Below are 18,658 nucleotides of genomic sequence, written 5' to 3'. Positions count from 1 at the left end.
AAATTCCTAATTACTAATTATTTTTCTCCTCATTCTTCCCACTGCATATTCAACGTAAAACTAGGCTTTTAATTAACTTCTGCTCAGTCAATAGATATTCAGATGAACATTTTGCACATCAGAATCACAATTAAAGCTGGAGGGTTACTTTTTGCAATGTTATTCTAATTAAAATACTTTTAGCTGTATTTGGCATGCATTAAAATGTCAAGTAATTGACAGCCCATAAGTGAAAAATTGATCCAATTATCAAGCTAGCTAGAACTTTTTTTTTCCATTCGTCAACTGCTAAGATTTATTATAGCCATTAGAATTACAGATGTTTATATGTTTGCTTTTAGTAATTGAAATTCATTTAAGTTTACCATGCCCTGAGTGTTGTTGTTGCTTTTTAGTGGGATAGACAGTCACTCAATCTTCAAAGTACACATTTACAAAGGACTCCCAACTCTCTCTTCACACAGAGTGGATAATCATCCTTTTGCTAGAGTTTAGGGAATAGATTTTTCTTCCTGAGTCTCCAGATGGTCTTTCTGATAATGAGTCACAATGAAACAAAGATTTTCCTGAGATATGGCCTCTATTAAATGTGTTTTTAAGTTAATAATATAAATCCTTATGAATTAAAGTCAAACAAATAAAAGAAAAGACAATAAATGTTAACTTTTAATTGGAGCCTTGAGTTCATTTCTCTTACACTGTAATAAAACATTTACTCTTCTCAGTAAAATTCATCTGAATTTTTTTTAAAAATTCAATTCTATTTACACTTGAAAAGTACTCTATTTTGGACAATTACTCATGAAAGAGAAGCAAAAATCTGAGATTAATACTTAATTATTTATATTTGAATCAGTACTGTGGTAGGGGTATGAGTATTTACAAAGGATCATTTGAAATAGTTGTAAAATACTAAACAAATCGTTTGGGTTTTAGGTGTGTATATGAATGCAAGAGTCATTGCTCCAAAGATTGCATTTTACAAAGTGTTAACAACACATTAGAAACTTAAAAAAAATTCTTCCCTTACTTAAGTCTCAGCACTGTGCCCCAGATTGGTGTTCAACTTATTATCCACACCACTTTTGTGTTCCTCTGCTCATTTGATACATTATTGAGACTCCTAATTCAGGATACTCATTAGCACCCAACACTCTTGATCGATCCTACTTCTTGCCCTTTTCCTATTCTATTTTATGTTTTTCATACTCTTTGATTTACTGGTTTGAGTTTCAAAGAGGATCAAAATGTGTTTTCCTCAAACATTTTACTTTATGAACTTGTACCAGAAACAGTAAGAACTTATTTTGATTACACAGAGACCTTTCTTTTTTTTTGGTTTTTCGAGACAGGGTTTCTCTGTGGCTTTGGAGGCTGTCCTGGAACTCGCTTGGTAGTCTAGGCTGGTCTCGAACTCACAGAGATCCGCCTGCCTCTGCCTCCCGAGTGCTGGGATTAAAGGCGTGCACCACCAACGCCCGGCTCACAGAGACCTTTCTTATGGCAAGTCTCTTTTAACAGTAGCTGTCATGGTCTATGAAGACACTGTAAACAGTAAACTGGCATGTTTTGCCATCTCTCTTTGGAATAGAGATTAAATATAGGGTTAGGTTCTTGGAAGCTTGTGGACACAACACTATGGTATCCAAATAGATGTGTTTCTTTTATTCATATTTCTGTTTCAAGTAACTTTAGAAAGTATATATTATCATGAGCAAGGTAACCCAGTCACAAAAAGAGAAACATGGCATGTACCCTCTCATATATGGATTTAAGACATAGATCTGGAGAGTGCCAGCCTACAATCCCATGGCCAGAGAGTCTGGGAAACAGAAACTTCATTTAGTGGCTGATGGAAGAAGAGGCAGACTCCCTCAGTACTGAGCTGAACTCAAGAAAGCCAGTAACAGAGAGGGAGGACTGATGACCAAAGGGATTAAGACTGGGCTGGTTTAACCCCCAGAAAGAGTTGACCTGACAAAGGTTAACTCTTGAATCCCAGGCATCAGCCTAGGAATCCAGCATGGGACTGATCAAGACCCCCTGAATGTAAGTGTCAGTGAGGAGGCCTAGGTAATCTATTGAGCCTTGGGCAGCAGATCAGTACCCATCCCGAGTATACACACGGACTTTGGACTCCCATCCAACAATGTGAGGTGCACTCTCACCCTGAACTCTTGGGGAAGGGTCTAGGCCCTGCCCTATATGAAATGACAGACTATGGACACCCCCATGGAGGGCCTCACCCTCCCTGGGGAAATGAGGGGATAATGGGGGGGTTGGGGGAGGGCATGGGAGGAGGGGAGGGAAAGGGAGAGGGACCTGGAACTGACTTGTGAAGCAACCTTGCTTCTTATCTAAATTTAAACTGAAAAAAAAAATAAATTGGTACTGAATCAGGAATATCTGACCCTACTGCACACTTGAATAAAATTACTCAATAGTTATTTTATCATGAGACACATCTCAGTTTATTTGAAGATATACGTCAGGTCCTCCACAGGAGGAGTTTGAAGATATTTTAAATATCGGAGTTGCCAAGAAAAATTGCAGGACTGGAAATGTCACAACATAGTATCAGGTATGGAAAAGAACATCCAATTGAGGATTGAGAACTGAACGATGACAGAGCGATGTTTTATCCTGACTTCATTGGAACCTGTGCATTAGGCAACTAAAAATCCTCACTGCCTGGGTAAAAGTCATTTAAATGGGGGAATTAGGAGAGTGAGGAACTGGAGGGGCAACAAAGGTCACCCCAGAAGGAGAGGGAAGGAGAAGAGCAAAATGACAGTAAAGGTCTATGAAAATGTCATAAGGAGTCATGTTAGCGTCTATTTGCCTAAAGTTACATATACTACATATGTCTATGTATACACATCAAAGTTTATGTGACATCCTAAGAAACATACACACACGTAACATCATATGGATTCAACAAATTATGTTTAGGAATGCATATGGAAATGTAAATATGCATGCAATAACAACCAACGACTATAAAGGGCATGGATTTGAAGGAGAATAGAAAGGGGTACATGGGAAGGGTTGGGGAGAAAACAGGGAAAAAAGAAATGCTGTAATTAAGTGACAATCTCAAAAATAAAAGTGTCTATGTATAGACATACACATATTTATTTTAAATAAAAATTTCCCACCAGATTTGGTAATACTCTTCTCAAGAACCATTGACTATCTAACAAAAACCCCAATACAAGTCATGATAAGTACCAACAACTATTGTTGTTGCCATTGATTTTCTCCCTGGGGTTGAAGGTAAGCATGTATTGCTGAAAACATCAAATGCTCTGGACACAAATGCTCTGGACACAAGACCTAAAAGATTCAAGATGGATCTGACCTGAAAGTTTCCTCCCACAGGATTGGGTTTTGGGTACTAGAAGGGACCATGAAAACTTCTAAGGTAAGAAACAAAGAAGTAGACCCTCTTAGCTAGGATGCTAATGAAGTACAAGACTGATCAGCATGGCATAAAAATACTAACGGTGAAATGGTGACATTCTTTTTTTTTCCTTCTTCCTTCTTTTAATTTAAGTTAGAAACAAGATTGCTTCACACGTCAATCCCAGCTCCCTCTTCCTCGCATCATCTCCTGCCCTCCTCACCAGGCCCCCCAGTCCCCTACACAATCTCCACTCCGATCCCCAGGGAGGGTGAGGCCCTCCATGGGAGAGTGTGCAGAGTCTGTCATTTCATCCAGGGCAGGGCCTAGGCTCTCCCCCAAGAGTCCAGGCTGAGAGAGCATCCCTCTTTTGGGAAGGGCAGCCAAAGTCAATTTGTATGCCACGGATAAATACTACCCAAGTCCCCATAGATTACATATGCCTCCTCACTGACACCCACTTTCAGGGGGTCTGAATCAGTCCCATGCTGTCTCCCCAGCCATTAGTCTGGGGTCCAAGAGCTCCCCCTTGTTTAGGTCAACTGTTTCTGTGGGTTTCACCAGTCCAATTTTAACCCCTTTGCTCATTAGTCCTCCCTTTCTGTCACTGGATTCCAGAAGTTCAGTTCAGTGTTTAGCTGTGGGTATCTGCCTCTGCTTCCATCAGTTGCTGGATGAAGGTTTTGTTTCCAGACTCTCTGGCAGTGGGATTGTATGCTGGCATTCCTCTGATTCATGTCTAAAATCCATATATGAATGAGTACATACCATGTTTCTCTTTTTGTGGTTGGGCTAACTCACTCAGGATAGTTTCTTCTAGTGCCATCCATTTGCCTGCAAATTTCAAGATTCCATTGTTTTTTTTTTCTGTTGAATAGTACTCTATTGTGTATGTGTTCCACATTTTCTCTATCCACTCTTCAGTTGAGGGGCATCTAGGTTGCTTCCAGGTTCTGGCTATTACAAATAATGCTGCTATGAACATAGTGGAACAGACATCCTTGTCGTATGAATGTACATCTTTTAGGTATATGCGTAAGAGTGGAATTGCTGGGTCTTGTGGTAGGTTTCTTCCCATTTTCCTGAGGAATCTCCATACTGATTTCCAAAGTGGCCGTACAAATTGGCACTCCCACCAGCAGTGAAGGAGTGTTCTCCTTTCTCCACATCCTCTCCAGCATAAACTGTCATGGGTGTTTTTGATTTTACCCATTCTGACAGGAATAAGATGGTATCTCAGAGTTCTTTTGATTTGCATTTCCCGGATGACAAGGGAAGTTGAGCACTTTCTTAAGTGTCTCTCAGCCATTTTGACTCCTCTACTGAGAATTCTCTATTTAGTTCTGTACCCTACTTTTTAATTGGATCCTTTGGTGTTTTGGAGACTTGCTTCTTGAGTACTTTATGTTGACAATAGTCAACATCTCCCTAATTAGATGCAAGGCACATGCAACAAGAGTTAAATCATGCCTGGTATTAAAATCCTAGCTGACTATCCTGTATTAGTGTGGTTTGAGGAAAATCTATGACTGCTACTCTGCTAAAGCATCACAGTTCCTAACTGCATTCATTCTAAATAATTATCCTTACACTCACAGAAAAGTGTAGCTCTCACCCTTCAATAGAGACTTTTCTCTATGCAACAGAGTGAGACCATTACAGAAAACTACAATGGATCAAAATATAGAGAACAAGTGATTATATTATGCTCAGCCCCAACTATCTTGTCTACAACATAACTCCTGCACCCAAGTCTCAGGAAACATTGGGAAGATGGGGGCAAAAAGATTGTAAGAGTCAGAAGAACAGAATGCCATCTATGACAGTGTATTATTTCCTAGAAATCTCAATGAACACCCTGACTGCCTGTCTTAGTTAGGGTTTCTATTGCTGCCATGCAAAACTATGACCAAAAGGCAAGTTGAGGAGGAAAGGGTTTATTTGGTTCATACTTCAGCATTGCTACTCATCACTGAAGGAAGTCAGGATTGGAACTCAAACAGGGCAGGATCCTGGAGACAGCAGCTGATTTGGAAGCCATGGAAGGGAGCTACTTACTGACTTGCTTAACTTAGCTTGCTTAGCCCACCTTATTATAGTAGCCAGGGCCACCAACCCAGGGATGGCACCAAGTACCATGAATTGGGCTCTCCCCCATTGGTCACTTAGTGAGAAATAACTGAAAGGTAGATCTCATGGAGGCATCTCCTCAGCTGAAGCTTCTTCCTCTCTTGTGACTCTAGCTTGTGTCTGGTTGATACAAAACCACCCGGTACACTGCCTGAAGAAGACCCAAGCAAGGGCGGCAACAACATAGCAACAGCAGTCATGATTCCATGGGAGGGGAAAACCCTATGATGTCCCAACCCTAGGCAGAAATACTACCAGTAACTTAGGATTCTGGAAGAAGGGGGGAAAAAACAAAAAAGGCAAGCAAACAAATATAAAATATTTGCAGATATAAATCCTCACTAAAATATTTTATATTAGTGTATTTCTATGTAGAATATAAGATTTTGAAATGAATTTTTAATGAAAATCCAGGAAAATAAATATACCAAAACAACAAAAGAATCTAAGAACAAGCCTAAGCCCATTGTTAGTGAAACTCATAATAATATTTAAAGAAGATATGGTTTCTATTACAATTAAAGAATTTGAGGGTGACCTAAAGGCAAAGGAATAACATTCAAAATGTTTTTGTTTGTTTGTTTGTTGGTTGTTGTTATTTTGGTTTGGTTTTGCTCTTCTTTTTCCCTTAAAGTATCCTTCTCAATATCTTTAATTTCTACATAAAACTCCTTGACAAAGTGTTAATGGGACTAGCAGATGTTGGTAAAATGACTGGGACTTCAATGAGCTTCCCAAACAAAACTAGTAAAGTCCCCAAGTCTGCAACAACTGCTTATTTGCGAGACAAAGCCTGGGAGTGACACTTGAATCCAGTTCTTTCTCAGCCACAAAGATCTCAGAGATTTCTGAGAATCCCGAGCTCAAAATCAGAGAAGAAATGCTTTGTGCTTTATGCTTCCCATGATTTGTGGAAATTTGTTTTTGTTACTAAATGTGATCTCAAGTTTTCAAGAACTTGGTTTTTCTGTACATCTCAATTTTGCCACATTCAAACGTGGCAAAACAACAACAAAAAACTTTCAGTTTTCATTTATTTAAATTAGAAACAAACTTATTTTACATATCAATCCCAGTTCCCTCTTCCTCCAATCCTCCCATGCCCTACCACCAACCCCACCATCCCACCCCCCCATCCACTCTCCAGGGAGGGTGAGGCCTTCCATGGGGGATCATCAAAGTCTGTCACATCATTTGGAGGAAGGCCTAGGCCCTCCTCCATGTGTCTAGGCTTAGAGACTATCCCTCCATGGGGAATGGGCTCCCAAAGTTCATTTGTGCATTAGGGATAAAAATGATGGTTCCACTGCCAGAGGTCCCATACTTAGACTGCCCAGGCCTCCTAATTGACACCCACATTCAGAAGACTTGGTTTGGTCCAATGCTGGTGGGTAGATTATAAGTGTTCTCATAGGAGATTCACATTTTGTTCCTTTATATAATTAATATGGAGCACAATCTAATTGCCCTAAAGGAATATTCTCTGGTTTCTAAATGATTCTGTTAGCAAAATTCATTTTTACAAGGGTTATACACTTTAAGCTGCCCTTTCATCAATTGTCTCTCTGTCCATTGGGAGGAGCCATTGTCCTTCAATAAAGAAACAGGATCACACAAAAGCTATGAATATCTGTATTTTTGCCATAACATTTTTATGGCTCTGGTCAAAAATTCATTCTAGGAAGTGAGTGTGAGAGGAATGTCTGAGTTCTTCCAAATCACTCACAATAAACAACCCCACAAAGCGGTTCCTTCTAAGAGATATCTAAGCCTAACAACACAGTGTACAATCTCAAACACTGTAACTATTTCACACATTTCAAAAGTACAATATAGAGGAAATGTGCATGTGTTTCTAATATAGATTCACAACACAACAAAACTTGTATTCAAGTCATCATATGGTTCGTTATGAAGTTGATCATTGTCACACTTTGTTTATTTGGTTTCTAGAAAACCACATTCTTTTTATCTTTTTTAAAAATTTAAATTAGAAACAAGCTTGCTTCACATGTCAATCCCAGCTCCCTCCCCTGCCCCCCACCCACATCCCCATCCCCCACAACCCAATCCCCACTGGACTCTCCAGGGAGGGTGAGGCCCTCCATGAGGGATCTCCTTAGTCTGTCATTTTATCCAGGGCAGGACCTAGGCCCTCCCCCATGTGTCCAGGCTGAGAGAGCATTCCTCCATGTGGGATGAGCTCCCAAAGTCTATTTGTATGATGTCCCAACCCTAGGCAGAAATACTACCAGTAACTTAGGATTCTGAAAAAAGGGGAAAAAAAAACAAAAAAAAAGGCAAGCAAACAAATATAAAATATTTGCAGATATAAATCCTCACTAAAATATTTTATATTAGTATATTTCTATGTAGAATATAAGATTTAGAAATGATCTACTACCCAAGGCATCATAGATTGCTGAGGCTTCTTCACTGACACCCAAATTTAGGGGATTTGGATCAGTCCTAGCTGGCCTCTCAGTCATCAGTCTGTGGTCCAAGAGCTCCTCCTTGTTCAGATCAGCTGTCTCTGTGGGTTACATCAGTCAGTTCGTGACCCCTTTGCTCATCACTCCTCCCTCTCTGCCACTGGGTTCCAGGAGTTCAGTTCAGTGTTCAGCAGTGGGGCTCTGCCTCTGCTTCCATCAGCCACTGGATGAAGGGCATAGGATGGCATATATAGTAATCATCAAACTCATTATCAGTGGAGGGCATTTAAGGTAATCTTTCCACTATTGCTTAGTTTGCCAGTTGGTGTCATCCTTGTAGGTCTCTGGACATCTCACTGGTGCCAGATCTCTCCGCAAACCTATAATGGCTCTCTCTATTCTTGTTTGTCCTTTCTGTCTTCCTGACTTCCGAGAAAGTGGGTTTTGCCTGCCTTGTTCATTACCATATTCTCACAGTGCACAGAATGGAATATGAAAATAACATCTGTAATAGCAAAAACAAAAGTAATGCTTAGGTTAGGTGACAGAAAATTTTAATTTCTACAAAGCCAAACAAATAAGCAAAAAACAACAAAAAGAACACCCACACTTATACACTTTTATATCACTGAAATTAGAAAAATATATAGCCTTTATCTTTAACATATATCTTGTTAAATAAAGGTAATTTATTATTTTTGCTTTAAACTTTGTACATAAAACAGGCAGAAGTTTATCTAATCATAAAGAAATGAACACACATTTGTTTTTCCCTAAAAACATTTTTTTTCTCATCTCATAAGTATCTCCTGAAAAACCTACTCTTGGCTCTCTGGACACAGTATGTGTCCCCTTTAGCAAGGCTATTTTAGACTGGTCAGTCAAGAAAAGAATATAAGACATGGTCTCACTTTTGTTAAGACCTACAGATGGCAATGTGACAGTCAACAGGGAAAGTGCAGTGTAAGAATTCCAAGAAACAGCGGGGCGGTGGTGGCGCACACCTTTAATCCCAGAACTTGGGAGGCAGAGGCAGGCGGATCTCTGTGAGTTTGAGGCCAGGCTGGACCGACAGCCTCCAAAACAATACAGAGAAACCCTGTCTCGTAAAACCAAAAAAAAAAAAAAAAAAGAAAGAAAAAGAAAAGAATTCCAAGAAACAGCAGATGCGAATATCTGGTTAGATTTTCTAATAAAATTAATTCAAAGGTAGGAGAGAGAGAAGAGTGGTAGCCACGCCAGCGATCAACTATGTAGTTTTGGAGTCATGTGGTCAGGATAAGATTAAATTTATAGACTAGGGGACATGAAGAGTTAGGACAAGCATTAGAATCCGAAGTACATTATTAATGTAACTCAGAGATAGTTTATAAGTATCTCTTTGACAAGTATGTGGGTAGATAGATAGGGATAAAAATATCCATCTTGGTATGAACAACACAAACGATTTTAACAACCAGTTGCTGCATCAGTTCACCCATGAGAGCATGAAACATGTGGAAAGAAACAGTTAGCAATGGAGCCTTAGGGCAGGTGACATTAAGAGTGTGATTAGAAGAAGTTTTTGAAAGAGTGGTGGTTGAGAAAAGAAACTCAGCAGAGTACAGTGGTACAGAAGGCAAGGCAATAAGTTGTTAGATATTAGATGAGGAACTAGATGAATAATACAAACTACAGTCCCACTTTCCCTCTAGCCCATAAGGAGATTATATATCTTCAGGCCAACTAGAATAGGAAAACAAATTGAAAAACAAATTCTCTTAAGTTAGGTGGGGAATTGAAATCACACAACAAATAGCTGCTCTAGAAATTAGAGATAGAAACAGATGGCACCTACACACAGGTCCAGAGAGAATGAGCTTGAGCCAGTAATCAGGGAGAGGAATTTAAATTGTAATTGTGAAGTCACTGGAGAATAATGTGAATAATCTTAACACTTAACACTCCAGAGAGCACTTGTGCTATTGATAATATGTTATAAAGTTATTAAAAAGAGGAATAACAAAATTCAAACAGGGAGAAATGGATGACCTCTATAAACCGATATCTATTAAGAGTATGCAGTCTTTAATAGCCTTACAAAGCAGACTCAGGTGGGTGCATTGATAAATTCTATGAGATACATGGGTATTATAGAAAATAAAGAGGAAGTATTTTATGACACCAGTAGAAAAAAATTTAATTAGTAATGCTTTTCAGTTAATGGAGATTTGGAAAAATATGACCAAAAACACATTGTAAAGAGATTTTATAGTAATACACAGGGATGGAGAGTGAAATATGAAACACACTTCACTATTTACAGAATGGGTACCCCAGAGATTTACAGTGGGACAATGTGAGGAAAAGGAAGGGAGAATCCAAAGCCCTGAAGATCATAGAGAGGATTAAAGCTTAACAGCATGGAAAATATCGAGCAGGATACATTGAAAATCTATAGCTACAGCCTTTTGAGAACAGTGAGACTTTAAAGACAACTAAAGGGAAAGATTACCTCCAGAGTAGACAGCCTCACAGGTTTCTCATCAACTATTCGAGAACCAAAGAACAAGCTACTACAAGGAAATGAAAGATACTATGCATTTTTTTCTTTTTTTTTAATTTTATTTTCCAGTTTAAATTTAGATAAGAAACAAGGTTGCTTCACAAGTCAGTTCCAGGTCCCTCTCCCATTCCCTCCCTCCCTCCCGAGCCCTCCCCCCCCCGTTATCCCCTCATTTCCCCAGGGAGGGTGAGGCCCTCCATGGGGGTGTGCATAGTCTGTCATTTCATATAGGGCAGGGCCTAGACCCTTCCCCAAGAGTTCGGGGTGAGAGTGCACCTCACATTGTTCTATGGGAGTCCAAAGTCTGTGTGTATACTTGGGATGGGTACTGATCTGCTGCCCAAGGCTCAATAGATTCCCTAGGCCTCCTCACTGACACCCAGATTCAGGGGGTCTTGATCAGTCCCATGCTGGCTTCCCAGGCTGATGCCTGGGATTCAAGAGTTAACCTTTGTCTGGTCAGCTGTTTCTGGGGGTTAAACCAGCCCAGTCTTAATCCCATTGATCATCAGTCCTCCCTCTCTGTTTCTGGCTTTCTTGAGTTCAGCTCAGTACTTAACCAAGGGAGTCTGCCTCTTCTTCGATCAGCCACTAAATAAAGTTTCTGTTTCCCAGACTCTCTGGCACTAGAATTCTTTCCCCATGAAGCAATAATTAAGAGAAAGTTGAAATAAAGTCATTTACCCGCTAGCAGAATTGATCAGAACACCTGGAGACCTTGAATGATGAACTAAATATTTAGTCAGTGTGTGTGTGTGAATGCAGATATGTTTTCAGGGTCACTATGGAAATCCATCAGCACTTTTATTCCAAGTAATCCTCTGTCAGTTTCTTCACCTTCGTTTACAATGACTTTGTATATTCACTCCCCAAGCTAATGATATACAGCATGCTTGGGTAGCTAGCTTCTGAAGCTCTGTTCTCCACATGGAGTTTCCCTTTTCTAAACCAGGTGTTCTCGACCTTCCTAATGCTGAGACCCTTTAATACAGTTCCTCATACTGTGATGACCTGAACTGTTGTTCAATACTATTTTAACTAAGCAAAGGTGGGTTACATTTGTTTATGCTTCAAAATATTACTTTAACTGTGTAAAGATGTGTTGCTTTTATTTATGATGCATTTGTTTAATTATGTAAAGATGTATTGTATTTGTTTCACGTTGCCATCCTAGCCACCTGATTGGTCTAATAAAAACTGAATGGCTAATAATTAGGCAGGAGAGGGATAGGTGGGGCTGCTGGGCAGAGAGAATAAAGGGAGGAGGAATCTCGACTGGAGGAAATAGGAACTAGAGAAGAAGGAGGAGAGAAGGTGGAGGAGAGATGCCCAGGGCTATAAGCCAGGCAACTGCTAGCCAAACAGACAGGAGAATCAGTGAAAAGTAAGATATACAGAAGGAAGAAAGGTAAAACGCCCAGAGGCCAAGGAGAAACAGGTTAATTTAAGTTAAAAGAACTAGCCAGAAACAAGCCTAAGCTAGACTGAACACTCAAAACTAATAAGTCTCTGTGTCTTGATCTGGGAGTTGGTCGGTGCTCTAAAAGAAAAAAAAAACCTGCTACAACCAACTCTAAAATTATTTTTGTTGCTACTTCCAAACTGTAATTTTACTAGTGTTATGAATTATAATGTAAATATTTTTTGGAGATAGAGGTTTGTCAAACTGGTCATGACCCATAGGTTGTGAACTGCTACTCTAAACTAAATAATACAACTTATTTCTGTCACTAATTACTAATATTTTGTAACAAGTTTACTCTTATTTTTGTGTAAATTTTAACTTTTGTTTTCAACTTAGGGTTGTTGCTTAGTTTCTTATAACTCATTATTCACTAATTCATTCATCTATTCATCCATTCATTTTGAGACAAGTTCTCACATTGTACTCCATTCTGGCCTGGATCTTACTTGCACCTGAGGCTGTCCTATATATTGGGACATTCCTCCCATGTTTGCTAAGTGAGGGATGACTTCAGGTGTAACTGTAACTCCTTCCACCATGCACAGTGATTTTGCTATCCTCTTCTGAAGTCAACAAGATACTTTTTAGTTACTAGGCTCTTTATTTGGATTTAGTGTTTGGAGGCATTTTGTAGTCAATCCTGAGTTTAGTGGTTTACTGATTTGAGTATCAGATTCTATTATTAGCCGCTTAATACAGTTAAAACATGTCTAGAATAAAACTGCTTCTGTCACACATGTACTCAAACTTTTATTCAATAACCATAGAGTTATTTATAGGAAATTTATTGTTTATAAAGCACCGAGCCTCTGAAAATGTCGTCGTCAGGGGTTGTAGAGATTGCTCAGTGATTATGAGCACTTGTGGCTTTTGCAGAGGAACTGGGTTTAGATTGCCAGCATCCACATGGAGACTTACAACCACCCATAAGTCCAATTTCAGAGGACCCAAGCCCCTCTTTTGACCTCATCAGGTACCGGACATGCATGTGCTACATATATATGAAAGCAAATATGCATATGTGTAAAATAAAACACATCCTTTAAAATGGCATTGTATTTGACACACTTTATTCAATAAATGTTTCCAAGAGAACAATATATTTTCCAGAGTAAAGCCACTAGAGAGCAAGTTCAGAGTATATTTTACCTATTTAAATATATTAACTTCAGCACATTCAATAACATATTTAACATAATTTTAGAGGAAAGGTAAAAATGTACAATTTAGTTCTGGAAGAGTTCTCATATGATTCATAAATAGTATAATGTGAAAGTGAATGTCATATTTCTTGTTATCCTGCTTACTCCAAAAGATTACTGAATCCTAAGTACCAGTAAGAAAAATAAACCATCTTTAGGGAAAGGTTGCACACAATACCAAAATATTTATGGGACTTATTTATTGTACTCATGTGTTTATTTGGATGAGTTGAGTTTAACAGCTGAAAGAGTCAAAAAATTTCCACAGTACTATTTTATATCTGTTCCCTTGAATGGTACATCATTATAATATTCTTTAGACACTAAATTATTTAAACATATGTTAAATTCCTTACTTCTCTGTCATGTAAGTACTTAAGAAAATGATGGTTAGTCCTAAAATTGTAGCTGTCCCAGAGTGACTTTTTTATTAATTTGTAATTTTTAAATTTTTTATTTAAATTAGAAAGAAGCCTGCTTCTTATGTCAATCCCAGTTTCCTCTCCTCTCCCCACAGGCTCCCAATCCACTCAGGAGATCCTGTCCTCTTTCCCTTCTCCAGGGTACCATGTATGTGTCCCTTAGGGTCCACCTTGATTCCCAGCCTCTCTGGCAGTGTGGATTGTAGGCTGGCAATCCCCTGCTCCATGTCTGAAATCCATATATGAGTTTTTAAACAACATGTTTGTCTTTTTGTGACTGGCTTACTTCACTCAGGATGGTTTCTTCTAGTGCCATTCATTTGCCTGAAAATTTCAAGATTCCATTGGTTTTTTCCCCTCTGAGTAATACTCCATTGTGTAAATGTACCACATTTTCTCTATTCACTCTTCAGTTGAGGGGCATCTAGGTTACTTCCAGGTTTTGGCTATTACAAATAATATTGCTATGAACATAGTTGGACAGATGTCTTTGTTGTATGAATGTACATCTTTTGGGTATATACCTAAGAGTGGAATTGCTGGGCCATGTGGTAGACTGATTTCCATTTTCCTCAGGAAACTCCATACTTATTTCCAAAGTGGCTGTACAAATTGGCACTCCCACCAGCTGTGGAGGAGTGTTCCCCTTTCTCCACATTCTGTTCAACATAAACTGTCATTGGTATTTTTGATTTTAGCCATTCTGACAGGAGTAAGATGGTATCTCAGAGAAGCTTCTGTAAGGCAAAGGACACAGTCAACAAGAAAAAATGTCAGCCCACAAAATGGGAAAAGATATTCACCAATCCCACATCCGACAGAGGACTGATCTCCAAAATTTACATAGAACTCAAGGAGCAAGTCTCCAAAACACCCAATAATCCAATTAAAAAGTGGGGTACAGAACTAAATAGAGAATTCTCAATAGAGGATTCTACAATGGCCAATAGACACTTAACAAAGTCCTCAACATCGGTAGCCATCAGGGAAATACTAATCAAGCGTGACTTTATTCCTTAAAATTTCTACATTGAAGAATAAAGACAATACTCTTCTTGCTGTATCAGTCTCCTCAGTCTGTTGCAACAAACATGCCATAAAGTAGATAGCTCAAGTATAGAAGATATTTATTTCTCACAAACCTGGAATCCTGGATAGTCCCTCTCCAAAGATTGGCTGACTTAGTTTATGGTGAACACCTGCACATATAGCTATGGACTTACTGGATCTCTGTAATGAGAAGCTTTTTCTTTGAGAGAAGCCTTTCCACCAGCCTGGTTCTAGAGCTGCTTTCCCGCCAGCCTGGTTCTAGAGTCGCATCAGTCCCAAATAAACACACAGGAGGCTATATTAATTATGAAGCTGTTGGCCTTGCTTGTTTCTAACTGGCTAGCTCTGACTTAAGTAATTACCCCATAATTGTTAATCTAAGTATGTCTCTTACCGGAGAGGTTTCCGGGCTTCCTACCCCAATGGTGTTACATCTCGACTCTCTTGTGTTTCTCCTTCCCAGAGTTCTCCTGGACTCCTAGTCCCTCCCATCTAGATTCCCTATAGGCCAGACAGTGCTTTATTGACATAAGACTTCCCCAACAGATCTCAACTTCATGTAAAGGGGGAGGGTCTCTAGCTGACCTCTTCTGTCATAACACTCTATTCACAAGTCACAGGTCCTCATAACTTAGTCAACTCTTAAAGATCTTATTTCCTAATACTACCAATTGTCAGGAGGGATTCCAGCTCTTCTATTTGTAAGAACTTCACAAATTACCTAGTCTGCAGAATGCATTAATACAGACAGGTGCATGTTTGCAGAATAGTTTTATGGGGCATTTTTAAAAAGATTTACTTGTGTGTATGTTTGTGTGAATCCCATATGTGTGCCTACCTGTGGATGCCAGAAGACAGGCTGGGATTAACTGGCACTGACATTAAAGAATTGTGATCCACTTGCTGTGGGTGCTGGATATCCAACTTGTACCCTCTGAAAGAGCCACTTAGCCGCTTGATCACTTAGTCATCTCTCTAGAACCAGGGCAGAATGTGCATTTTAAGTGTATATTACAGGTAGTAAATGAAAAGGAAGGCTCTCCCCTTAATTTTTCATATATAGTTGTCTCTTGGCCACTCATACCAAATGCATAAGAACCCCATTAAAATTATTTTTAATACTGCTTTCCTTGAAATGGTAATGTAGTCATTATCATTTGTTCTCCCAAAGTGTAATACATCCCTAAAACATATTGAGAACTTTATAGATAAGTACAATCAATCAAAAAGCAGTGTTGTAGAGCTCAGTCCCAATGGAGACATCTTCCAACCACTACTCCACCTCAAACTCAGGAAACATTACAAACCCAAGGCTGGAGAGATTCTAAGAGGCAGAGGATCAGGGAATTTGCTGTATTATTGTGTCTCCTAGGAATGTCAGAAGTTACATCCATAAAGTTTCACCAACATTACTGTCTAAACAATAGCTAAACAAGGAAAATAACAAAAGATGTACCAAAGTAGATAGATGAAGGCCCAGGAAGCCTCAACCCTACAGGCAACTAAGGAATTCTGAGAGTGGGAGAAATAATCCACACTGGGGAATAGCACACTAGCTGGTTATTATCCAATATCAAATAGTCATCTCTGAAACATATATACAAATAACATTATATAAGCTGAGTAATTACATTTAGGAATATATACATGAATTTCCATTTATATGATTTTATATGTAATGTTCATATAACTATAAATTATTTTACATGTAAAAATTTATTTGTATGTAAATGTATATAAATTGTATATGAATATATAAAATTTATTTGATATGTTTATCATTTATTCTTCATCAATATAATACAAAACTTTGTGTCAGGTAGCGGGTTAACTACCCAAATGATCAGAGAAGCTAAGGCAAAGCCACCCATAGTCTCCTATCTCTCTTCCATCTTTCATCCAAAAAGGGTTGAGTTTCTTTCTCCACCCCACCTTACTACTTACTGTCTCCTATCTGTCCTCTCTTCAAAAATCGCTATGGTCAATTTTGGTCAGATAGTGACTAGTTCCACCCTCTGATTAAAAACAAATTTAATTATCAGAATGTGATCAAAATATAACACAACAGTTATTTATATATAAATATACATAAATAAACATATAAATTGTATATATACATGTAAATACACACACACACGTGTGTGTGTGTAGCAACAATAATTAAAAAAGAACATGAATTTGAAAGAGACCTAGTATGTGGAAAGTTTGGAAGGAGAAAAGGGAAGACAGAAAGAAATGATGTAATTGTACTATAATATCAAAATAAAATTTAAAATAAACTTAGAGTGATGTTTCTGAAGATGAAGACATTAAGTGACTATCAGAAATTTGATCAGATGTTCAACAGTCAACTTGATATGGGAGCTAATCGGGTTGGTGGGATATGTCTTATTCAGGGCTGAATGCATGAGTTTTAGCAGTAGATTGCTATTATTCATGCCATTACCTCCATCCTTGGCTAGTGTATAATCCTAAGAAAGTTATTTAATTTTGTCCTTTGGTCTTGTCATCTATAGAAGGAAGATAACAATGGGATGCCGCATATCCTAATAGAGAATATGTTGATATATTTAAATGATTTAAGCAAACTTGTATGAATACACTAAATGCTCAAAAGTTGTTGCTGTTTTGTTATTATTTAATAGAACAATTATTTCTTAGAAAATCAATGAATCAAATTTACAGACAAACTGGAACTATATTAAGAAAAGGACCAAGAATCACAGAATTGCAGCTTTGGCCAAATCACTGCAACTAAGTTACCAATTTATTCAAACTAATTTTGACCTAGGGTCTAAGGAAAACATACAAAGATTAAACTATGAATGATATTATTATTTCAAGATCATTTCTGTCATATTAGTTCTATTGCATAGTATATATATATGTTTTCAAACTCCCTCAATTATATACTGAATCATGGTAGCAAAATAACAAAAATTCATATCTCCATTAATTTATGTCCAATAATATAAAATGAATAAATGAATGACTACTGATTCACACAAAATTATTAGTTCTGTCACACAAGGGCGATCTGAAAAATGCATTTTGTCATATCAAAGAAGTAAAGTTGTATCTTTGCCCTTAGTAATTATTTAGCACATGTAGCAACCAATTTTAATACCAGGCTATGCTTCCTTCATTTTATACTGCATTCAGAGGTCAGAACATAGTCTTAGAACTCAATTTGAATGGCATATTTACATTATGAATATATTCATTGGAAAACTGTTAGCAATATTGCACTTCTTCAGTCCTTTTCCTGTTCACTCAAGTCCATTTTGCTCTGGAAAGTGATTAAACTAGAAAGATAACCTAATGTTCACTTTTGTGAACTCCTTAAAGTGAAGATTTAGCAAAGTCGTCTTTTTCTTTTTTTTCTCAATATATATTTTTATTTAAATTAGAAACATGAATGCTTCACATGTCAATCCCAGCTCCTTCTCCCACCTCTCCTCCCTTGTCCCTTCACCAGCCCTCCCAGCCCCCCACCCAATCTCACATCATTCCCCAGGGAGGGTGAAGCCCTCCTTGGGGGGGATCTCCAAAATCTGTCATTTCATCCAGGGAAGGACCTAGGCCCTTTCCCATGTGTCCAGGCTGAGAGAGCATCCCTCTATTTGGAATGGACTCCCAAAGATCATTCATACACCATGGTAAACACTGATCTACTACCCAAGGCTCCCTGGCACTACATTCATGGAGTCTGGATCAGTGCCCCTGTTGGCCTCTCAGCCATCAGTCTGGGGTTCAAGAGCTCCCCCTTATCCGGTCAGCTGTCTTTGTGGGTTTCATCATCATGGTCTTGACCCCTTTGTTCATCACTCCTCCATCTCTGTCACTAGGTTCCAGGAGTTCAGTTCAGTTAAATCTGATGTGCAGTGAGATGAAAGATTAGTTGATTCATCACTTCTAGTCTTCTGGCTGTAACATAAACACCTATATTCTGTCAAGAAAAAGAAAGTGCAGTGTACAGTTGCTTTGTTTATAATATTAGATCATGGAA

Source organism: Mesocricetus auratus, unplaced genomic scaffold (assembly GCF_017639785.1).
Source record: "Mesocricetus auratus isolate SY011 unplaced genomic scaffold, BCM_Maur_2.0 Super-Scaffold_100011, whole genome shotgun sequence".
NCBI lineage: Eukaryota > Metazoa > Chordata > Mammalia > Rodentia > Cricetidae > Mesocricetus > Mesocricetus auratus.
The sequence above is the reverse complement of the archived record's forward strand: the minus strand, read 5'-3'. Positions refer to the sequence as shown.